Genomic DNA, 23,100 nt, shown 5'->3' with positions numbered 1-23,100 from the left:
ATATCCTCAAGGTTCATCCATGTTGTAGTATGTCAGAATTTCTCTCCTTGTTAAGGCTGAATTATAGTTTGTTGTACGTATATATCACCTTTTGTCTATCCATTCACCTGTTGATGGACGTTGGGGTTGCTTCCATGTTTCACCTATTTATTTATTATTTATTTAGCTATTATTATAAGGCTGCTATAAACACTGGTTAAAACATCTCTCTTCGGGACCCTGCTTTCCATTCTTTTAGGCATGCATCCAGAAGTGGAACTGCTAGATCATGTGGTAATTGAATTTTTAAAAGAATTGTCAGCCCAATGTTTGTACCCCTTCACATTTACCAACAGATCCTTTGCCTTTTTCGCCTTCCCTAGTTCCAACTCCTGCTGCCCTGCCGTCTTTCAAAATTTCTTAACATGATGATTTCCAGTAGCATGGACAAGTCAGTCCTTGGGCTAGACCATCATAAAGCTCTTGACCCCAGCCTGGCTGAGAGCACGGACTCCCCAGCTTCTGGCTCAGAGCCGGTAGCAGAGAAGGTCTACCGAACACCTACTATGCACCAAGGTCCCCGCTAGGTACTTGACATGCACCAGTCCCTTCATCCCCATCATTGTGCAGCTGTGTTAGCGTGCCCACCAGGAGAGCAAGCCTTGGGAAGTGTCCTGACTTGCCCAAGCAAAGACTTGGTGAGCAATGAAGCTGGAGAAGTGGGAAGGGCTCAGTGTATGGAGGCTCTGGAATATATTTTATCTTGAGGGCAATAGGGAGCCACTGCAGGTTTTAGACAGGGAGACAGCATGATCAGATGTGGGCTGAAAGCTGAGCAAGGTTAAGATAGGTAGGGAGGAAAGGAGAAGGATGATCATGTGATTTCTGCTTCCCAGAGCAGGAAGAAGGGAGGCTTTACCTAGGTCAAGAGGGAAGGGGATGCGGGCAGGACAGATGGGAACAGAGCTGGCACATGTGACCTAGAATGAGCCATTTGAGCTGGAGGGGGGAGGAGGAGCTTGAGGTGACTTCACGATGCCTAATGCAGGGGCTGTGTTGTCTGAGGCAACTTACCGTGGTTCCCTGAACCTCAAGTTCCTCATCGGTGGAACAGGCTTCATCACGTACAACCTCCTGGGTTGCTGTGGGAGTTCAGTGAGATCACCAATACATGCAAAGCACTTACGGAGGCCAGCCTGGCACACAAGTGCTCAAGAGCCACCGAGACTCTTGGTGGGAAGTGAGGCATCGACACCATTTTTATTATAACCCTCACTGCTTCGGAGCAGCCTCCCAGGTAGGCGGGGGTCTTCAGCCCCCAGGAGCGTTCCCGAGCCTGGCTTATTTCCAATGGGCTCTGGTGGATGACATCTCTCTGCTTCCCGGTGGGGAGGGTGGGAATGGCAGCCACGCATGCAGGTGCCACCTCCCTGCCCGCCCTCCTCCCTCCCCTCCCCTGCTCCTGCTCCCCCCCTCCCACCCCGCCCCGTCTATTTCCAGCAACGTGGCTGCCTGAGGCCAGAGCCAGGTGTGGGTGGTGAGTCAGAGCCAGGCTGGGCGGACATGGTGGCCCTGGGGGCCTGAAGCTGTCACACTGTCACAGCCTCCCTCCCTGGGCATTTCCCCGCAGCCCTCCCAGCACTTTAAAGTGGGGGCCGGTGGGGGGGGGTGCCTAGACCAGTGCCAAAAGGCCCCTAGTCGGTTACAGAGCTCCAGCAGGCCCCAAATCTATGTGTCCCCTGGCTGGCAGTGGGGGCAGGGGCCCTGCCCTGTTTAGCTCCATGCCAGTACATCCAGGTCCAGACTTGGTGTATGGCACGGGCGCAAAAGGGTTCACTGACTTAATGAACAAACATGTGCCCCAGATTTGCTTTTGCAAAGACAGAGGACAGGTTCTGGAGACAGTGTTCCTATGACCCTGGGCAGGTAGATTCGCCTCTCTGAGCCCCAGTTTGCTCACCTGTGGAATCAGGATAACAACGTGTGCCTTGTGAAGGACCATCGGGAGGGGACAGCAAGGCCCCCTCACAGAACTGTGAACCAGAACGAGATCTAGAATAACACTGGCCACGTTTTGTTACAAGTATATTGCTATACGGGCTCCTCCCTGGGTGGTGAGCTGCTCCTGGGCCGGGGCTGGGTCTCACCCCTGCCAGGCCCCCGGCCGAGCCCAGAGCCAGGACCCCCCATTACATGACTGACTGACTCCATCCAAGACAGAAGCCTGTGGGACTGAATGGTGGTCCCTGGAGGCCATAGCAGGCCCCTGGCCACCCGAGTGCTCACTGTTTCTGTATGCCAAGAGCTTGGGCGACTTGTTTCCTCAAATTCCCACAGTGCTGCGTAAGCAGGTCCTGTTACCACTCTCCCCATTTTGCAGATGGGGAAACTGAGGTTCAGGGATGTTAAGTCCCTTGTTTAGGGTCACAGGTTGACCTGGAGGAGGAGCTGAGGCCGGATACAGTTCTGCCTGGCCTGGTGATGTTCTTCACGGTCCCAGAAGTGGGAGTTGGGAGGCATTGAGGGAGGATTTCCTTGCTGGTCTGTGCTGCCTTGGGGGGGACCTGATCTCAGGTGTCTGAAGGTTTGACGGCTCATCTGTGTGCCCCCATCAGTTCGGAGGCCTCTGAGAGATGGGACTGTGACTCCAGGGTGCGGCCTAGGCTGTGGCATACAGCAGGTGCTCAGTGGGAGTTTCCTGGGTGAATGAGTGGTCTTCGGTCTTCTCTGCTGACTGGGTCCCGCACGGTTGAGAGGGCACAAAGCACTCCACTAGAAGGGCACCAATCCAACCCAATAGCAGGCACACGAGTGGTTGCTACCCCCAGCTAAGTTGGCTTCTTAGGTCACTATTGCTCTGGGTCCAGCCCCAGATCAGCTCTCCCTCCCTTGCCTTCTGGCACTTGGGGACTCCTTTCCCCGACTCATGCCCTGCTATCATACCTGGCCATGCAGGGACTTGCTTTCAAGGTCACTGAAGCGGCTCCGTGTCAGGTTGGCTGGGCCTTTTACATAAATGCTTTGAGTTTCTGAGCCTTTAGTTGTTGCTACAGCCCAGCTTCCAGCCCAGAGCACTTAGTAGGTGCTCAATAAATATCTGAATGCCTGTCTTCAGGTTCAGTGAATCCACAGGTCTATTGAACTCTCTGCTGGTAAAACTCTGGACTGATGTGTGTGTATGTGTGTGTGTGTGTGACCTTGGCATTTTTGGACCTTGGTTGTCCCATCTTAGAAATGGGTACATTTGATGGACCCAGCCTGTCCACCCCAGTTTCCACTGCAGTGTGCTGGACAAACAGTAGACATTCCCATACACGGCCTCCCCCTACTGTGCACACCTAGATTTTGATGAACCTCACAAATGATTGTGGGGGAAGCAAAGTCCTATCGTGATCTGTGATCAACACGATTATTGACCCGGGAGCTAGTCTCTCAGTATGGGCTGGGGCTTTACATTCCTCAGCGCAGGAGCAAGGTTCCTTCTGTTCTCTTCAAGGAAGCAGAATGCAGAGCATAGGGTGTGAATGACATCATTATAGGACTCAGTTGTTCCCCTCTGGATCTGCTTAACAAATTATGGAACATCTTCCAAGCACCTGCCCCTTGGGGATACAATAAGACGTGCTTTTGGAGCTCACATTCCGGTGGGAGAGACAGGGAACACAAAAATAAGAATGCGTAGTAAGTGAGAAGATGTTTTATTCTGTAAGTGCCACCAAGGAAGTCTACAGGGTGGTGGGTTAGAGGGGCGAGGGGATGGGGGTTACCCTAGCAGGGGATGGAGGTCAAAGCAGGCCCCCAGAGCTTTATGGGGGAACTTTGGGGGCTGCCAACTAGAGGATGAGAAGGTGCTGACCTTGCAGAAAGCCGAGGGAAGGGCGCGGCAGGCAAAAAGAACAGCCTGTGCAAAAATTGTGAAGGGGAAAGGGATCACTGTGGCTGTTCTTATATTTTTAAAAAAGAAAATCGGGGGCGCCTGGTTGGTTCTGTCGGAAGAGCATATGACTGTTGATCTCGGGGGTGTAAGTTTGAGCCCCGTGTTGGACGTAGAGATCCCTTTTTAAAAAACTGCAATTCTTTAGTTATTAGTAGTGCCAGATTGATTTCTTCCTTCAACAGACAAGCCCCCACTGGGTAGCCAGCCCTGTGCTAGGCCCTAGGGACCAACAGAGACGCATGAAAGCCACATTCTTGTCACACATCCTGGACCGGGCACCCCACGGAGATGAGCTGGTCTGATGTTTGCGAAGGGCTCCCAGCTTGGGTCCTCGGGGAATCCAAATAAACCCCCGCAGGTCCTTGCATCCCAGGCCTCCCGCCAGCCCGCAGCTCCAGGCCTCTGTAGGAGAGAGGCTTCTGTTTCCTGCCTCTCCCTCCCCCACCCACCTGGGCACAGAGGGTCTTTCATCCATTGTTACTGCTTCCTGCCCATCCATCTCCAGCTGCTGGTCTGAACCCTGTAGATTTACACTGACAAGCGGATGCTTTTACCAAGACCCTCGAGGGGGAGGGGGATAGGGAGGGGAGCGGCCTGGGGGGAGGGGGAGAATGGGGGAGGGAGGGCTAGCGCTTTGTGACAAGGAAGAGTTTCCTGCCCTGAAGAGGTGTTAGACCCTGAGGGCTGAGAGGAAGGGAAGCAAGCCTCTGTCCCCAGAAGCTTCCTCCTGTTGGGAGAGGGAAAGGTTAATGACCCCTGACTTGGCGGGCCCCCCATGCCCCTTGGACTGGGTTTGGGTTCAGCAATATCTTCCCGGCCCCATTTCTGATGCGTAGAGTGAGCACTGGACTTGGAATCAGGAGACCTGGGATGAGGTTCCATCTCTGCCAACTCTTCACTGGATGACTTAGACAAATTTCTTAGCCTCCTTGGGCCTCAGGTTCCTCATCGGACAGGTGGGTCTAATAATCCATGCCCAGCAGTGTTGTGACCATGAATGTGATCTTGTAGGACAGATGGTTGCAAAATGCCATAATATGAAACACATTTTCTCTCCTGCGCTCTCTTACCCAAAGCAGGGCGTTATGAACTGGCTCCTGTCAAGGGCGGCTTGATTGAGCACCTACTGGGTGCCCGCTGCTGTGCCACAGTGTTGGAGAAAGGAGCAACAAGACTCAGTTCTCCTTCTCAATGGAGACAGATAAGCAAACAGACGTGCGTCACGCGACTCGCTGAAGTGTCTGAGTGTACCAGCCAAGTGGCTCTGGAACCAGCCTGCTTGGTCTCTGTCCCAGTTCTGTCGTTTACTGGCTGTGTGGCTATAGGCAAGTCACTTAACCTCTCTGTGCCTCCATTTCCTAAATATATAAAATGGGGACCAATAATTACTCACCTCGTAAGACTATTATCAGGATTAAATTATTTGATACTTGTAAAGCACTCAGTATAGTACGTGCTATAGAATATGCCTTAGTAAATCAAAATTACCATTATTACAGGGTTCGCATTTCGCCCGGAACGACAGGAGTCTGGTCCCTGAGCTGGAGCGGAGGTAGCCAAGCCTGGAGGAAGCTGATGCTGCGCAGACACCTGGCCGGGCACTAGGGCTCCGTGGCTGGCTGTGCCTGTGTCTCTCCTGGGACAGCGTGGAATCAAGCACCTGTGGGTCCGGCCAAAGTGGTCATTTGCATGAAATTGGAGCAGGTCCTGAAGCCCGAGGGGCCAGAGCTTCGCAAGGAAGAGTGGCGGCCACGTGGTCCTCCCAGGCAGCGAGATGTGGAACCACGGCTGCAGTGGGTTCCCGGTCTGAGGCACAGAGCCGGCAGCAAGGGCACCAGATGGTCCAGACCAAGCTGTCGGAGGGGCTGGCCATACAGGCTCAGACCCCTGCCTGGCAGACGGAGAACCCTCAGCTGGACACCATCCCCCTCTGCCTGGGTGGAAGCAAGAAAACTCCAGGAACCCCCTGAACCCCAGAAAGAGGGAGGACCAGGATCAGAAGGCATTGGGTGAGAATGAACTACTGGGTTTATTGACCTTTTTCTCCTCCTGGAATCCAGGGTTTGTAAGGGACCAGGACCCTCAGCGCCATTCTACTCACATACACGTGGTCTCTGGACCGTGTGACTCATTTCAGATCAAAGCTAACCCAGGAAAGAGCAGAATCCCTGACCACTGCTGTCACTCCAGATGACCAGGAAATGCTTCGGGAGTTTCTTTTTCTGTAGTGACTAAGGAACCACATGACCTAATGAGTCGGAAATAATCCTATACATTAATTAAAAGACAAATGATCATATAAAGTAGAGTTGTTATGACTACAGGTGCTGATAAAGTCAACACAGAGTGGGGAGGGGGTGGCCTAGGGGACCTCCAACCTAGCCCATGGTGGGCGGAGTCCAGAGAGATGGAAAGAGCTGAGCCTTAGGTGGTGAAGCAGCAGCAGGAAGGGTCCTCCTGGCAGAGGGCATGGGCCTGAACAAAGGTGTGGAGCTGAGAAGTGGCCTGGGTGATCCAAGTGTTGCTAAGGAAGAGCCAGACGAGCCACGGGGACCCATGAGGCCGAGCTATGGAACTCAGGTCCTTTGAGCCACGTTAAGCTATGGGGTCACGATCCTGGGGACAACGAGAAGGTTGTAAGCCGTGCACAGACAGATCCGATTTTGAGTTTTGCCAACCATCCTGGTTGAACTATGGAGGAGGGACTGGAAGGGTGGGGCGAGAAGACAGGGAGATCACGTAAGAGACTGAGTGGTAAAAGGGAGGAAAGGTTTCCTGTCCCTCGGGGTTGTTTTATTTTTTATTATTTTTTTAAAAGATTTTATTTATTTATTTGACAGAGAGAGACACAGCAAGAGAGGGAACGCAAGCAAGGGGAGTGGGAGAGGGAGAAGCAGGCCCCCCGCCGAGCAGGGAGCCCAAAGAAGAAGCCGGGCTCAATCCCAGGACCCTGGGATTATGACCTGAGCCCAAGGCAGACACTTAACGACTGAGCTGCTTAATGAGGGCGCCACTGGGGTTGTTTTAAAGGCTAAGTGGCAATACTACTGATAAAGGGCCTAGCACGGGGCCTGGCACATAGTGGGTATTCACAGCTCACAGTGAGCATAGCTAATGCTGAGGGGTCTGGACTAGGGCAGAGGTGGTAGGGATGGAGGAGGGCACTGGCTTGAGAAACGCTGAGAAAGGCAAATCTGGGGGCGCCTGGGGGGCTCAGTGGGTTAAGCCTCTGCCTTCGGCTCAGGTCATGATCTCAGGGTCCTGGGATTGAGCCCCACTTCGGGCTCTCTGCTCAGCAGGAAGCCTGCTTCCCCCTCTCTCTCTACCTGCCTCTCTGCCTACTTGTGATCTCTCTCTCTGACAAACAAATAAAATCTTAAAAAAAAAAAAAAAAAAGAAAGGCAAATCTGTAGGAACCATTGACTGACTGGCTATGGGGGTAAGAGGAAAGGAGTCAAGAATTCCTTCAATATTTACGAAGCACCCGCCACGTCCGTGAGCCTTCATCCAAACACCGCATTTTTGTTGAGCATCTACTCTGTGCCAGGCACCTCCTAGGGGCTGAGACTATGAAACAAAGCAGAGGTGGTCTCTGGTCCTCTGGAGCTCCCTGATCAGACTTCATGAACCACAGAAGGACCAGGAAGGAGCTCCAGGCCTTGGTACCGGCCGGTCTCTCTCCTAGAGATGCCCTCCCCGCAAAACCTTCTCACTGTCCAGTCCCGGCTCAAGTGCCCCCTCCTTCTAGAGGCCTCCCTGGCCACCCCCACTCCTCTTCACCCCGGAACTTATTGTTTCCCTTGGAACCCTCCTCTCAGTTGGCAATTCCTCGGTTATCTGTCTTCCCACTCCTCGGACTAGAATCCTCAAAGGCAGTGCCCACTGTCTTGTTCCTGCTGTTCCCACGGGCCCAAGGAGCACCTGTCCACTCCCCTGCTAACTTTCTGTGAACCCTGGGTTGGGTCCAGCCAGTTCACCAAGCCCTGCGGCGCCTCCCAACTCCCCTTTTGTTCAACAGACAGCACTGTCTCCTCTCCCCAGCGTCAGGGGAGTAACTGCAGGTTATCTCGTCATCTATCAATCTCTAATAAACCGGGTTATTTTTAGAGCAGGTGAAAGCAACGATCTCACATCTCTGAGAGGATTTTCCACTCGCATCTGACTTTCTACTACAATTTGGTTTCCTGTGGTGGTTACAGAGGCTGCCAACCCGGCAGGCTTTGTTACTCCGGGGCGTAGAGAAGGGCCTACAGAGAAAACCGAGCCTCGCCTCGCACCCTCGACCCTGCGTAGAGAGAGAAGCCAGGTGGGTAGTGCAATCCCCTGACGGACGGTGGGAAGCCTGGAGGAAGCCTGGCGCTCTCTTCACTTGCTGTGTGATGCTGGCCTCCTCACATACCCTGAGCCTCAGTTACTCCTCTGTAAAGGGAGGGGGAGGGAAGGCTAATTACTAAAGACCTCTGGCTGCTAAGATTTGGATGGAACCACGAGCCAGTGGTTTTTTCCATCCCTGGACATCCATTAGATGACACCCGCTCTTTCTATGAATGAAATGTAGTCAGTGCCTCTTAGAACACGTATGCAAATATATGTAAATTAATACAAAATAAAGGAACCCCCCCCCAAAGCTCCTCCTGTCCATAAAACCAAGGTCTGGCCAGAAACTTAGCTCATGCTGTCACCTTGCTTGGATGTCTCCCCCTAGACCCCACTCTATAGAAAAGACTCTGAGGCCCATAGAAGGAAAGTGACTTGCCCGAGGTCATGCAGCAAGACCTTGCCAGGGTATAGTAGCAGCCAGCTGTCCATTCTGGCACTTTTCTCACCTGCCCTTCTTGCCCTTCAGCCACAGGCCTGGGGCTAGCGCCTAGCTTGAAGGGAACAGAGGCAGCACAAGTGGGGGCTAGGATAAACTTCATTAGGAAATTCAACCAAAGTACTCTGTATGCAGATCAGGGAGAGGTCCTTCTGTTATATGATCAGAGTGAAGATGTCCTTTGAGTTCCATGTTGAAAAATTGGGATGTGGGGAGATCATCCCATGGGGAGGGGACAGCATACACCAAGGATACAGATAACAGGAGAGCACTGCCATGCGCAGGTGTCCCCACTTACAAAGACAACTTCAAGACAAGCCCCCAAGGTGTCCCCTGCTAACTTGAATGCACACCATAGTCTCTTTTAAGTGGAAATTATGGAGTCTTCCCTGCCTGTAGGATGGTGCACATGTAGGGGAATAGTGCAGAACAAGTCTGGGTAGCTACCTGGGGACCAACAGGCCCAAGGCCAGAAATGAAAAGCTAGGGAATCCGGACTTTATTCTGAGAGCAATAGGGAGCCATCGAAGGTTTTAGAGCAATGAGAGAAATCACCTGATTCATGTTTAGGATGACTCTATTGGCGCTGGCAACAAAGAAATCAGTTCAAATACTGGAGCAATCATCCCAGGGGTAAAGGGAAAGGCCTGAACCAGGTCAGGGAAGCAAGCATAACGCACGGGCATTTGTCTGAATGGAACAGTCTGAGCCTGTCTGGAGAGGGAAGCAAGGGAGAGGATGGAGCACAGTGGGTTTGCTTAATTAGGAGAGGAAGGGAGCTGAGTCCTGTCCTCTCCGTCCTTCTTATGACTGGCTACTTCCCCAAGCTGGTGCCCAGGCAGTGGGGAGGAGGGTGCCCAGGAACAGCTGCCTGCCAGGAATCTGGGACAGACGGCAGCTTGACTTTGTTCTCTGGGGACTTTTAGTTTATTTCTCTAACTCCTTAAGGACAGACCTGAGAGCCTTAGGGGACTACAAGGAAAGTATTTTTCAAACATTTATTTAGTACTCACTAGGGCAAAGTACTAGTGTGGGGGACAAATATGGTGAGGCCAGGTCACTTGAATCTCAAGCTGTGACGTGAGATGTACACAAGATTTTTTTTTTTCAGATTTGATATTTACCCTATGACAAGCTCTTAAATGACATCTGTTATGGGTTGAATTATGTCCGCCCCTCAAAAGTTATGTTGAAGTCCTGACTCCCAGAATTTCAGAATGGGACCTTATTTCGGACTAAAGTTGCTGCAGATATAATTAATTAAGATGAGGTCATATGGGAGTGGGGTTGTCCCTTAGTCCAGTAGGACTGGTATCCTAAGAAGAGACAGCAGCACAAGGGAAACACCATTGTTGAGAGAGGCAGAGACGGGGGCAACGCGGCAAGGATCGTTGGCCACCCCCAGAAGCTAGATAGAGGCAAGAAAGGACTCTACCCAGAGTCTTGGACAACACGAACTGATGACAGCTTGTTTTCAATCCTCTAGCCTCCACAACAGAGAGAGAATAAATCTCTGTTTCCTGAACCCCAGGTTTGTGGTACCTTGTTATAGTAGCATCAGGAAACTAATAACACATTGAAATCAATCACATTTAACTTTTGTCCATTGCCTGTTCTGGTCACCACTTTAAAAGGCGTCCCTTTCTAGAACAGACATGCCCACGTCACTCCTTTGTTCAAAACTTGTCCCCAGCTCCCCAGTGCCCAGATGATGCTTGGAAAGACTCCTTCCCTGGACCCTGAATGCTCCCCAGCCTCTCCTCTCAGCACTTTGCCCTCCACTATCAACACCAATACACCATCTCCTTTGGGGGGGCCCTCCCTCTTTTTGCCCCCAAACCTGTTCCCTCTTCCCTCTCTTTGGTAGGGTGGTGAAGAGCAGACTGCCTGGTTTTGAGTCCTGGCTCCCCCATTTCCTGGCATCTAGCAGTGACACCCTGGGTAAGTTTTTATTCTAATACCTCAACTTTCTCGCTTGTAAAATGGGAATACTAGAAGCTCCTATCTCAGGATTGAGGATGGAAAGATATAAAAGCCTTTAAAGGGCTTAGCCTTTTAATCTGGCACATGGAAGAGCAGTTACTATGACCTCCCTTATGCTTGGTGTGCTGTCTTGCAGAAGGTCTCTCTGCCCACTACGCCCACCACCCCCCCCCACGGGATTGTGTCACCCAGGTGTTGTACCTGTCTTGTCATATTTCTGTCTCCACCGGATTATGCACTTCTCCAGGAAGGGGCCATGCTGCATCCATGCATCTGAGCACACAGCAGGTGCTCAATAAATGCTTGTTGACCGAACTATTGAGCAGAGAATTGACCAAGGAGATCTGGAAGGTAGAGCGTGGGGATAGCTTTCACAGGACAGTCTGTCTGTCCGCCTGGAAGTGAAAGTTGTACTCTTAGTTCTGAGAGCACGAGAAAGAAAGTGAGAACCAGAGAGAAAAAGGCAGCAGGCAGGGGGCAGAAACTGCACCCTGCTCCAGCACCCTGACCTTGCCCCCAGCCCCAGCACATCCTGCCCCCCCCGCTGTGGCGCCCCTCCAAATGCTGTCACCCACGCACACCTACCCCATCCCCAACCAGCAGCTTCCTCTGACACACATTTTCCATTGCTGGGTGGGGTAGAGCAGGTTCCAGGTGAAAACAATCTCTGGGGGTTCCTTTTTGGGGTCCTTACCCCATGTCCTGTCCCTGCTGAACTGTCCACAGCCCCTGACTTCCATGGCACAGCATCAGTCTGGGGCTGGGACATTCAAGGCTATATGGGGTGTTGCCTGATGTCTCGGGCCAGGTACAGGATGGGGAGACAGGATGCTGGCTCCACTGCGTTCAGGCTGTGTGACTCTGGGCAAAACCCCTTCCCTCTCTGAGCCTCCTTTTCTGTAAAAGGGAGTAGTAATGCCAGTCCTCTGAGACTGTTGTGGAAATTACATGGGACAACGGCTAGAGCATGAATAAGCTCTACCACTCTGTTTGTGGGGACAGGGCGGGAGTGTGGGGGCCACGGGGAAGGTTCCCTTCTCCAGGCCCAGCACCGTGCCTGGCACGGAGGGGTTGCAAATGTTTGGTCCCAGGTGATCCTGAGTATGGGGAGGGAAGCCTAGACTCTAGCAGAAAGAACATGGGCATGGGAGTTAGAGACCTGAGCTCGCCCCCTTACTCCCGACTCCATGACTTGGCATGTCCTTTCTCCTCTTGAGGCCTCAGTTTCCCTGACTTACAGCAGCAGGACTAACTCCGATGCTCTCTAGGTCTTCCAGGTCTGAAATCTCGTGCTGTTCTAAGTGAAGGCATGGCTGGGGAAGGCTGGAACAGACTTCTGAGTTGTCAGAAATCATTTTTAAGCCACTCTGGAAACCCTGGGGTGAGATCCCGGCAGGGGGCCAGTCTTCCTTCATTTCCTCTCACCAGCTTCTGTTGTGTCACTGGCCAGCCAGCATCACTGCCCAACTTATCAACCAGGCTCTCTTCTTCTGGTTTCACAAGCCTCTGTTCTTCTTCTTTTTTTTTAATTTATTTGACAGACAGATCACAAGTAGGCAGAGAGGCAGGCAGAGAGAGAGAGGAGGAGGAGGCAGGTTCCCTGCTGAGCAGAGAGCCCGATGCGGGACTCGATCCCAGGACCCTGAGATCATGACCTGAGCTGAAGGCAGAGGCTTTAACCACTGAGCCACCCAGGCACCCCTCTGTTCTTCTTTCAAGACCAGGTTGGGTGTTCCTTCCTCAGGAATCCTTCCCTGACACTCTCAGGGACATCTGGGCAGCTCCTCCTCAGAGCTCCCACTCCCCCTCCTAGAACCCTCCATCACCACACTGACCTCCCTCGTTTAGACGAAGTGTCCGTCTCCCTCACGGGGTTTGAAGGAAGATTGGAGTCTTCCCCATTGCTGCACACTCAGCATCCAGCCCGGACCGGGTGGAGGACAGGATTGGGGGAGATGAATGAACGGCTGAAGGGAAGAATGAAGGCATCGAGAGAGGGATGTTGGAGGAGTGGACAGGTGGATGGAGTGTGGATGGCCAGTTGGATGGCGGGATGATTCCATAGGCAGATGGACAGTGGATGGCCGTGAACAGGTGGGTGTATGCTCAGCTACTAATCATGATTTTTAGTACCGCACACACCTCTGGAGCCACCAGACACACACTCTGGACTTGCCAGGGACACCCCCCTCCCCTTGCTTCCAGCCTTTATTCTGGTTTCTCCTCCGAAGCCTGGATGTGGGTCTAAGAATCCTCCCAGGTCTCTGCACATGGGAGCCTGGGTAAGCTGCCCATCAGAAGGCCTCACCCTTATCATCCCATCTAAATTTCCCTGTATGAGGGTGAAAATGACCGTGACCAATTCACTGTGAACTCCAAGTACCCCACTAGGCTCGGGAGTGGGTGTTTCTGGACAATTCAGTGTTTCCGCTGGGCTGTGGAGGCCAAGATGCCAAGGTGATCTGCCGGCTGCTGTCCAGCGCACCTAGTCCATTACCACTGCAGACCTCCCCTCCGGCACAGCCCAGGCCTTCCACCCAATCACAGCTCCCCCAAAAGAGAATTGTACAACTTATGAGGAGTCCCTGGTTCTCTTCAGCCACCCTATCCTCAGGGACAGGTCAGAGCCCAGTTTGGAGGCCTGTTACCTTCCCCCAATCTGTCCCATAGAATCAACTGATGTAGAAACATTACAGGATTTGGGGTCAGAGGACGTCAGTTGAAGTTTTGTCTTCTCAGCCCTTGTCAGCTACTTCACTCTAGGGAGCGGGGATTGGCCCAGAGGCAGAACAGAGCAGCAGGAAGAGACAGACCTTGGAACCACCAGAGATGTAGGTTCAAGTCATGTCCCACAGGGAGTGTGACCCCACTCTGAGTCTGCTTCCTCATCTGTAAAGTGGAGAAACAGCACCATGAGGCTGGCAGATCTGTTGTGAGGTTCCGCAGACCCTGATCCACGCTGCTTAATGAGATGCCTTTCAAGACCAGTGCGGCTGCTGAGCACCGGAAACGGGGTCCGGCTCAATGGAGACGTGGCACAGGTGTAAAATCATCATTGGATTTTGAAGACCTGGAAAAAATGCAACCCCCACTTAAAAAAAAAAAAAAAGATTTTATTTATTTATTTGACAGAGAGAAAGACAGCGAGAGCAGGAACACAAGCAGGGGGAGTGGGAGAGGGAAAGCAGGCTTCCCGCTGAGCAGGGAGCCCGATGCGGGGCTCGAACCCAGGACCCTGGGATCAGGACCTGAACTGAAGGCAGACGCTTAATGACTGAGCCACCCAGGTGCCCCCAAAATGCAAAAATCCTTAAGAATTTTTATATCACTTTTAATTGATGATATTATACATTGATAATATTTTGAAATAGTTAAATAAAATGTTATTAACGATCTTTTAATGCTGCCACTCAGAAGTCCCTCCGCCTTCCCAGCCTCCCCCTGAGTGTGACTGTCCCTCCCCTGCCGAGCCTCAGGCTTTGTATATGCTTCTGTAATGGCTTTTAGCAAATATTGTGGTCATCTGTTAAGGTGTCTGTCTCCCCAGCTAGTCCAGGAGCTCCTGGGGGTCAGGAGCTAGATTGTGGTCATCTCTGCTCCCAGCTCCTTGTACAGAGCCCGACACACAGCAGATGCTCGAGCAGATAAATACGTATATGGGAAAGCACTGTGGGTTTTTATGATTCTGCTGTACCTGGAGTCCTTGACGAATACCGCAGGATACATGTCATGCTAAAACCATGATCAGGGCCTTGGCAGGAAACAGATGGTGCGCTCGAGTGGAGTCATTTGCAGAGAGTTTAATTAAGAGGTTATTAACAAAGACGTGGTCAGGATTCAAGGCAATCGGGGGGATGGTGCAGTATCCTAGGCCTTGCAACAAAGAGGAGCTGTTACCACCTCTAGCCCGAAGGATGGAGAGGGAGAAGTTACCTAGACCTGGGCCCAGAGATGTAGACACGCACGGGGCCCCCTGTAGAGACTGGAGTCCTCAGGTGAAGGGCTGGGGGAGTAACCACACACCCTCTGGCCTCTGGCTTCCCAACCAGAAGCTAAAGGGCAAAGGAGGCTGTTGATGTCACCCATAAAATTCAACTACCAGGGAACAGAACAGGATGGAGAAGGGCCGTGGGGAGTTCTAGAGGGGCAAACAAAGAAATCCAGTGCCGGAGGGAACATTATACCCCCAGGATCTTTCAGGGCCTCTGGACATCCTTATAAAGTGCAAAATATGGCCACAGCCAAGCACAGTCTTTAGGTAAACAACTGTATGCCAGGTGCTGTGCCTGTCCGCTTTCCAGGCTCAGAGAGTCCAAGGGACCCGCCCAGAGGCACACGACAGGAAATGGTGCAGTCAGGAATGGGACCCAGCTGGGCCCCGGGCTCGGGTCCGCATCACCACTTCTCAGCCACGCCGCCCGTGCTGTACTGAGCACTTTGTCTACATTATCTCTAATCCATCAAAACTCTGCAAGGTCGTGTCCTTTTCCTATCTCAGAGAGGTTGAGCGATTTCTCCAGGGCCACACAGCTCGTGGGGGATGGGAGGGAGGCAGAGAAGCAGGGTTGGTGACTTTGCCATTAATTACGGCAGATGACTGGCAGATTGCATGGTGGCAGCCTTGGGGATTTATTTAGCCCCAACGGGTGGAGCCACCTCTCAGCAGGTGCCTCCTGGAGTCACTCCCCAGCTGCAACCGCAGGATTTAGATTTTCAGAGCTGGGCAGGGCCCTCAGCATCCTCTCGGCTGGCTCTCGCCTGTGGCTCTGAAACTAATAATTGCAGGAGTGATGGCCACGGCTTCCAGAGCCCACAGTACCTTTACTTGAGGTCTTTCTCTGCATGCTCGATTAATCTGACCGTGCCTCTCCCTTAGGACTGTATAATGTCTTGTAGCCAGGTATTAAGGGTTTGCAGATCAAGAACTGAGCCCAAGAAGGAAATGGCTTGTTCGTGGAGACCGGGCAAAGCAGACGTCGTGCAGCCAGAGCAGCCCTGAGGGCCAAGGATGCAGCTGAGAGCACTGGTTTTGGACCCGGACAGGCCGGGTTCATCCTGGCTCTGTTCCTGTTGGAGGTAGTGACCTTGGCCAGGTCACTTTTTGGTGTCTCGGTCTCATCGGTGAACAGGGATGACAGTGTCTACTCCACATGGTGCGGTAAGGATGGAATGAGCGATTGTACATAAAGCCCTTGCAACAGAGGCTAGAACATACCAGACCTTATCATTCCACCTCCCATTCCACTGAGCTCTGCCACCACGTCTGGGGAGGCTCTTAAAATTGTGCTCCTGGGCGACCACGGCTTTAGTGATGCATCGAGTAGCTGCCACCCGGCCGTGCACTGCGTGTTAGGTGCTCAGGCTTGCCTCCACCAGCCCTCCCCGTCCCCACTTTGCAGGCAAGGAAACTGAGGCCCGGAGAGACATAATGACCTGCCCAGGCCTTCACACCTCAGAGATCACAGCCAGGATGGCCACACCCAAGTAAGCCCATAACCCCCTCTGCCAAGTGCAGGAAACCCAGATTGTTAGGATGATTGGTATTGTTGTCCCACACAATCCTCTAGACAGGGACAATGCAGCAATCATGGAGGGTGCTTATTTCCATTGGCTCTGCGATCATCCCTCCACCCATGTGGAGGGTGCCCTGGAGCTTTAAGAAGAAGCTCCTCGAGGCAGGATGAACAAACACGCAGTGAAAAGCACGCAGCTGGGCCCCAGGTGCTGGGAGAGAGAGTGGGGCAGGAAGCGGGCAGGCCATTTCTTTCTTTCCTCTTCTTTCTTATTTGTTTGAGAAGCAACTTTACTTTCTAAATCGGTCATTGTCACCCGTTGGCCCCCGCCCCACCTGGGCCAGGGCCTCTGGTGACAGGGGCTCAAGAGGAAGCTCTAGGGGATCAGGAGGGACAAGGGTACTAGGTGTGGCAGAGTCCGGGGCCCAGCTGGCCTGGGGGGGGGGGGGGGGGGGGGGGGGCGTCTTCCCCGGCAGAGGTCTCACGGACTCCCTGCAAGGGGCCAGTGCCTGCCTGCAGTGTGACCTCAGTCTTCCAGGTCCAGCTGCCAGGGACCCCCTCATAAACAGGGAGGTATCATGGCATCACTTCTCGGGCTAAGATCAAGTGCAGGGAGGTATCAGGGCAATGGGTAGGGGCATGGCTCTGGCATCAGAGCCACTTGGCTTCCAAGCTCTGTGACCTTGCCTCTCCGAGCCTCTGTTTTCTCACCTATAAAATGGGTAGTGTGGTTGTGATGATTAAACATAATTAAAGAACATGACCAATGGAAACCATGTAGCACATTCACGAGCACTTAGCATGTTTACTAGCTGGAGATTCACTTGAGAAGCCAACGGCTCTTGGGCATTGACTATGTGCCAGTCCCTTTTCAAGCAGCCTACGCGTATGACTGCCTCTACTCAGCACGATAACTCTCTTTCCATTTAACAGATGAGAAAACTGAGGCACCGGAGAGACCAAGTATGTTGCACTCACAGGGGCGGATCCACATTCTGCAGGATGTTAGTAGACTATACGATATTGGGAAACACCCTTAAGAAAACTATATGAAATTATGAATACAAAATGACATGTAAGGCCATGCAAGTGAGGGACCAGGGGCTTAAACTCCATGAGCATGACCTTGGTCTCCCTCTAAGCTTCATTTTATTTTATTTTATTTTTTAAAAGATTTTTAAAAATTTATTTGACAGAGAGAGACACAGCGAGAGAGGAAACACAAGCAGGGGACGTGGGAGAGGGAGAGGCAGGCTTCCCGCCAAGAAAGGAGGCCGATGCGATGCGGGGCTCCATCCCTGGACCCTGGGATCATGACCTGAGCCAAAAGCAGACTTAATGACTGAGCCACCCAGGGGCCCCTCCCTCTAAGTTTTAGACCACACAGCTAGCACTCGGCAGAGCCCCAGCGGCCAGCTCTAGAACACAGAAGTGCTGTGAGAGCACTGTTCGTGGTAGATAGGAGAGAACGCCCCAACCACATGCCATACGTACAGGGTACCAGCGAACAAGAGGCCAGATTTCCACTGCCCTCGGTGTGTGCCACACACTCTTCTTCTTTTTTTTTTTTTTTTAAGATTTTTATTTATTTATTTGACAGAGATCACAAGTAGGCAGAGAGGCAGGCAGAGAGAGAGAAGGAAACAGGCTCCCTGCTGAGCAGAGAGTCCCATGTGGGGCTCAATCCCAGGACCCTGGGCTCATGATTTGAGCCGAAGGCAGAGGCTTTAACCCACTGAGCCACCCAGGTGCCCCGCCGCACACTCTTCTAATTTAACCCTCCAACAACCCACTGAGGCAGGCAATGTTATTTTCATCCCCATTTTACAGATGAGGAAATTGAGGTTCAGAGAGGCCCAGGGCTTACCCGAGGGCATAGCACGAGGGAGTAGCAGAAGGAGACTTGAACCCAGGCAGCCTGACTTTGAGGACTCTTGGTTGAGCCACTATAAGAACCGTTACCTCGCTCGTCCCTGGGGATCAGCGCCTCCAGCCGGCACTCCTCACCCCCCCCGTGGCAGGTCCTCTCATCCCTTACCTGACAGCTGCTCGGGGTTGGGACAGGACACGCCGGCTTTGGAGTCAGAAATGCCCGCACACTAATCCTCACCCTGTTGTTTCCTAGCTGTGAGGCCCTGAGGCAATCTGGTCACATCTCTAGCCTCAGTTCTGTCTTCTGTAAAATGGGATTTTATCACTTCTAGGGTGGCAGAGTCTGGGCCAACGGTTACTCTACACGTTTTGTAACGTACTATCAGTAAACCATGCATTATCTCTATTTCTAGACCTTATGGCTACCCTGGATAATAATATTCTCAGGGTAGTTCGGAGGACCAGAGATAAAGGCAGATGAAACGCCTGGTCCATACTAAATGTTCAACACCAGCAGAGACTGCGGGCATCTAGGCAGGGGAGAGGTCATTTGTGAGGAGTGGATTTTGGAATGGAGAAAGAGCAGAGGACCAGGTGTCAGGCAACCTGCGTTGTAGATGGATCTCTCCCACCAGCTGGTTGTGTGGCCTTAGACAAGTCACTTCCCTCTTTCTGGGCTCAGTTTCTCCATTTGCAAGTTACAGGCACTGTACCCCCAGTGCATGCATGACATTGCCTATGAGGGCATTAAGAGATTGGATTTCTGTATATGAGCACGGATTGTCTTCTGGGGCCCTCTAAGGGCCACTCCTGTGGACTCTCCCCACTGCCCTTGGGGTGCTCTTCATGGCTACCCTTGAGACAGAGAGGAGGGTTGGCAGTGAACTTCCATATCTCATCTGCTCCAACAGAAACACGGTCTTGTGGCTCCGTGTGGGGGCCCTGCAGCCAGATGGCCTTGATCTAATCTGCTTCCTCATCTGTGAAATGAGGATGAAGATAGCAGACTTCCTTACCCCCATTTTACCGATAAGGAGAATTAGGTTCCAAGAGGCACCAGACTTGCTGGAGGTGCCCAGTCCCAACTTGTGCTGTCCTAGTGTCCCTGCCCCACACTCTCAGAGGTGTGGCCTTTCCTGTGTGGGAATCCTGACTCCCTCCCTGGGATGGGAATCCAGCCATCCCAGATGGCTGGGTCACATGGTCTTTTCCCCCTCTGCCTGCCATCCTGGCTCTCTTCTCTCCACCTGCTAAACTCATCCAAGGGGAGTCAGGCCCCTGGCCAGCCCCAGTGCCCCCACTTATAGGCATGGTGACTCTGAGCAAGCTACCTACCCTCTCAGGGCCCCCATTTCTTCATCCACATAACGGGGACGATAGTTCCCACCTCATACGCTTGACACATCCAGTCCCTGACCCACCGTGAGCACACAGGCAATGTCAGCTGTCTTTGTCTTCACCCAGCTCAAATTCAGACTTCTTAGGGGGCTGCCTGGGTGCCTCCATAGGACTGAGTTTCTCTGGGCTCCCACAGCCCAGTCCCTACAGCGCTTATCACTTTAGGTCCTAACTGTCGGCCACCACGTCTCTATCCCACACTACCGTAGACTCTTGTGTTCTACCCTTTGTGACATCTGCCGTGTCTGTCAGAGACTGCTATACATCAGGTGCTCAGTTAAGGATTGGTGAACGAATGAATGAATGAATGAATGATGCCTCTGTCGTGCTGAATTTATTGGCTGTACTTTCCACCCTATCAGGCCAGCAGGAATCCGGGTGCTGTTCCTGCTGTGATTTCTTCCACCAGCTCTGTACACAGCTCCCATTTATTGAGCACTTACTATGTGCCGGGCATCGAGACAAGCATTTCCCAGAGCCATCTTGCTCATACCTCTTGGTCACCCTCTAGGGTGGGTGTTCTGTTGGAATCACCATTTCACAAATAAGGAATTGGGCTCTACTGGAGGAGGGGGAGCACCTATATTGGCTGGTCCAAGGTCCACAGCCTTTCCACCCAGGTGAGGGTGGCTGGGTAGGGCCTGGAACAGTAGGAAACTATCACCCCTTCTGGAATTTGCCTCTGCCCACTCCCTCCTTGCAGAACTTCTCTCCTCCCTGGAAGACCCAGAACCTCTCTCATACTCCTCGGTCACCTTCTTAAGTTCTGCCAACTTATAGACGTCAGAGTCCTCCGAGTTCCACCCTCAAGCCTTGGACTGAACTGAGTGGGGTTGTAGTTTATTGAGCCTGTCTGGCATATTTCCAACCCCTCTTATTTCCCGTCCATGTGGGCTAACCCATCACGGGTCCCACATGCTGGGAAGGGCAAGGGGGCCAACCAGGGTGCCACATTCTCCTAGGTACAATGACTGGGCTGGGGCATGTGATGCTGGCTGGGTCAATGAGAGCCCTTCCTGGGACCATCAATACGGCTAGTAGGGACCACTGGCCTTTCCTTCTGGAGTGCGAGTTGACAGAATGTGAACATGTGAGCATCTTTCCTGGGGCTGGAGATGGTCCATCTGCCATGGGAGAGAAGGAGGTCCATTCTTCAAGACAGGCAGAAACAAACAAAACTGACTGATGGGGTGCGACATCATTAGGAACCCAGGATCCAACGGTGCCTGAAGCTGACACATGCTTTGAAACGTAAAAGTAAAGGAGCCACTTCATTCTCAATCTCTCCTTTTCCTTTAAAATTTTCCCCCCTTAACTTGGTTTGAATTGACTTTGGGTCACTTAGAACCAAAGATTCTTAATACAATATTCTCTTCTCTTTCTCTAGCTTCCCATGGATGATGTTGGATCTTACCTACTCCCACATCTGCGGGTCTGGCACAGACGGCTCTTGAAGAAATGGATGTCTCACATGTACCCTGAAAGTGACCTCCCCCTGCTCCTTTCCTGGGTTCCAGAGACAGAAAATCCAGTTGTCCTTACCTTCTCTCCTTCAAATTATTCTGCCCTACGTACTGCTGTTCTGCTTTGGAAAGTTCCCTCCCATCTGTCCCCCCTCCTGCCCCCTTGCCCTTGCCTTGGTTCACACCACCTTCAACTCACCGCAACAGCTTCAATCCGTCCTCTCTTTCCTCTTCATCCTCCATCCTTGTTGCCACAGCGATCTCACTGTGAACCCACAGAACCCACAGCTGACCACACGGCTCCCCGGCTTCGAACCCTGCAAGGCTCCCCATCAACCCCAGTACAAAGTCAGGCTCCCTACGGTGACATTGGAAGTCCTGCCCAATTATCTTCACCCTGCACCCCTCTCCTCCCCATCCAGAACTTCTGACACATTTCATGCCCTTCCCTGAACACACTACATCCTTTCTTGTCCCCAGATTTTCTCCTGGAACTGTCTCTGCTTGGAACGTGCCTCCCCTTCTCCCCACCGGAACTACAACCATCCTTCAAAGAGTCTTCTCAAGACCGACTCCCCTGAGAAGTCCTCTTCCCTGTATCCTTCCTGGGGGTGGGAGGTCCACTCCCCCCACCTTCAGAGCCCCCATGACTCCTTTACCTCTTGGCTAACTAGACCATGAACCGCCTGAGGGTGGGATCTCCCTCCTTCTCCACCCTGGCGCCGATGACCGTGTGCTCTGCCAGAAAAGGTGAATGCCAGGTAGCCCTTCTCATGCGGATCCTTGGAAGCTCACTGGCTAAATCTAGTTTGGTTCTTGATTAATCCTTGACCCTTTAGGACAAAGAGGCACCTGGAAAAAAATCACAATTTCAGTTCTTTTCACGTGGACAGCACTTCAGAATTTACAAAGTGTTTCTGGGTTTCTCATTTGGTCTTTACGTCCCTATGGAGTGTCGGGGAAGGTGTTATTAACCCCATTTCACAATGGAAAACTTGATTCAGTTAAGGACAGAACCCACCCCCAGTCTTGGGCAAGTCTGAGGGTCTCTCGGGGTCTCGCAGACCCTCAGACTTTCCCATCCAAGCCCTCCCCAACCTCCCCATTTCCCAGATGAGGGCTGTGAAGCACGGAAGGCCAGCGTCCCTGGGTAAGAAGAGAGAATGAGGCTTCTGGATAGGGCTAACAGCAACACCAATGACCACGACGACAGCTACTGTCCTTATTGTGCACGAGTGTTCTAGGCACTTTGCTAGCATTATGGGCTCATGAGGAAGGGTTCATCATTCTCATTTTACAAATAAGGAAACTGAGGCACGGAGCATTTGAGAGATGCCTCTCTTAGGGTCTTCCTGACTTCTGGGTATTTGGTCCAGCACTTACTTTCACATCACTTTCCCCGTCTCACCAGCCCGACGCCAGGAGGGCACCAGGCCTTCCGACTCCCCTAAGCGCGGGGGGGGCCAGGAGCGCAGCTGGTGCGGGAGGGGCGCCAGGGAGGCGCGCGGTGGGGAGGGGAGACGGGGCCACGAGTGCGCGTGCGCGCCACCTCCCCCGCGGCCTCGCGGGCCCCGCTTCCCGCAGCGGAACGCGCCAGGTGCGCGCCGGTGGCCGCGGCGCGGCGGCTGTGCTCGCGTGGGCGCGGGCGAGGGACCCAGGCGGGTGGCGCCCCACGCCCATCCTCCCTCCCGCCCGCCCTTTCTCCCGTGGCTGGTGGCAGGTGAGTGGGTGTCGAGGAACCGCCAGGCAGCGGAGAAAACAGGACGCCGCAGAAATCAGATTACTCACCTGCAGCTGCGACTACCCCGCGCTAATAAAAGCTGAGCTTCCTGTTGTTTCTTTATTACCACCCTCTGCCTTCCCCAGCCCCAGCCCAGCTTCCAGCTGCACCGGCCCCTAACCGATGGCCAGAAACCAGAAGCTTCAGGGTCCAGGACCACTCGGCTGCCTGAAATTCCACCGTGTGCGCGGCGCGCGGTTGGGTTAAGGGTTGCCCCCAGAGAGGCCCTCGGTCACCTGCCGGAGAATCACCTGGGGTGCTGGTTCACCAAACAGGTCCCCAGACACTGCTTTGCACCTGCTGATTCCTGCAGTTAGGGCCCAAGGGTCTGCGAATTCGTACCAGTCTCTGGTGATCTG

General features: G+C 52.9%; 1 long non-coding RNA gene across 3 annotated transcripts; it reads left to right on the top strand.

Moving 5' to 3' along the window:
- The first annotated feature begins 1,178 nt into the window (after window positions 1–1,178).
- On the top strand, window positions 1,179–22,595 carry LOC111154755. 3 transcript variants are annotated; one of them, XR_002641104.1, is made up of 5 exons: window positions 1,179–1,276; window positions 5,416–5,925; window positions 8,024–8,222; window positions 10,600–10,673; window positions 12,564–13,803. It is a non-coding gene; the product is annotated as an uncharacterized LOC111154755 (long non-coding RNA). The 3 variants fall into 3 exon arrangements; XR_002641103.1 differs by lacking the exon at window positions 12,564–13,803 and adding an exon at window positions 20,886–22,595 and having other exon boundaries at window positions 1,180–1,276; window positions 8,029–8,222; XR_002641102.1 differs by lacking the exon at window positions 12,564–13,803 and adding an exon at window positions 20,886–22,595 and having other exon boundaries at window positions 1,180–1,276.
- The last annotated feature ends 505 nt before the right edge of the window (window positions 22,596–23,100 follow it).

This window comes from Enhydra lutris, unplaced genomic scaffold, assembly GCF_002288905.1.
Source record: "Enhydra lutris kenyoni isolate GAN:26980312 unplaced genomic scaffold, ASM228890v2 scaffoldscaffold38, whole genome shotgun sequence".
NCBI lineage: Eukaryota > Metazoa > Chordata > Mammalia > Carnivora > Mustelidae > Enhydra > Enhydra lutris.
Note: the sequence above shows the minus strand (reverse complement) of the source record. Positions and strands in the feature narration are given on the sequence as shown.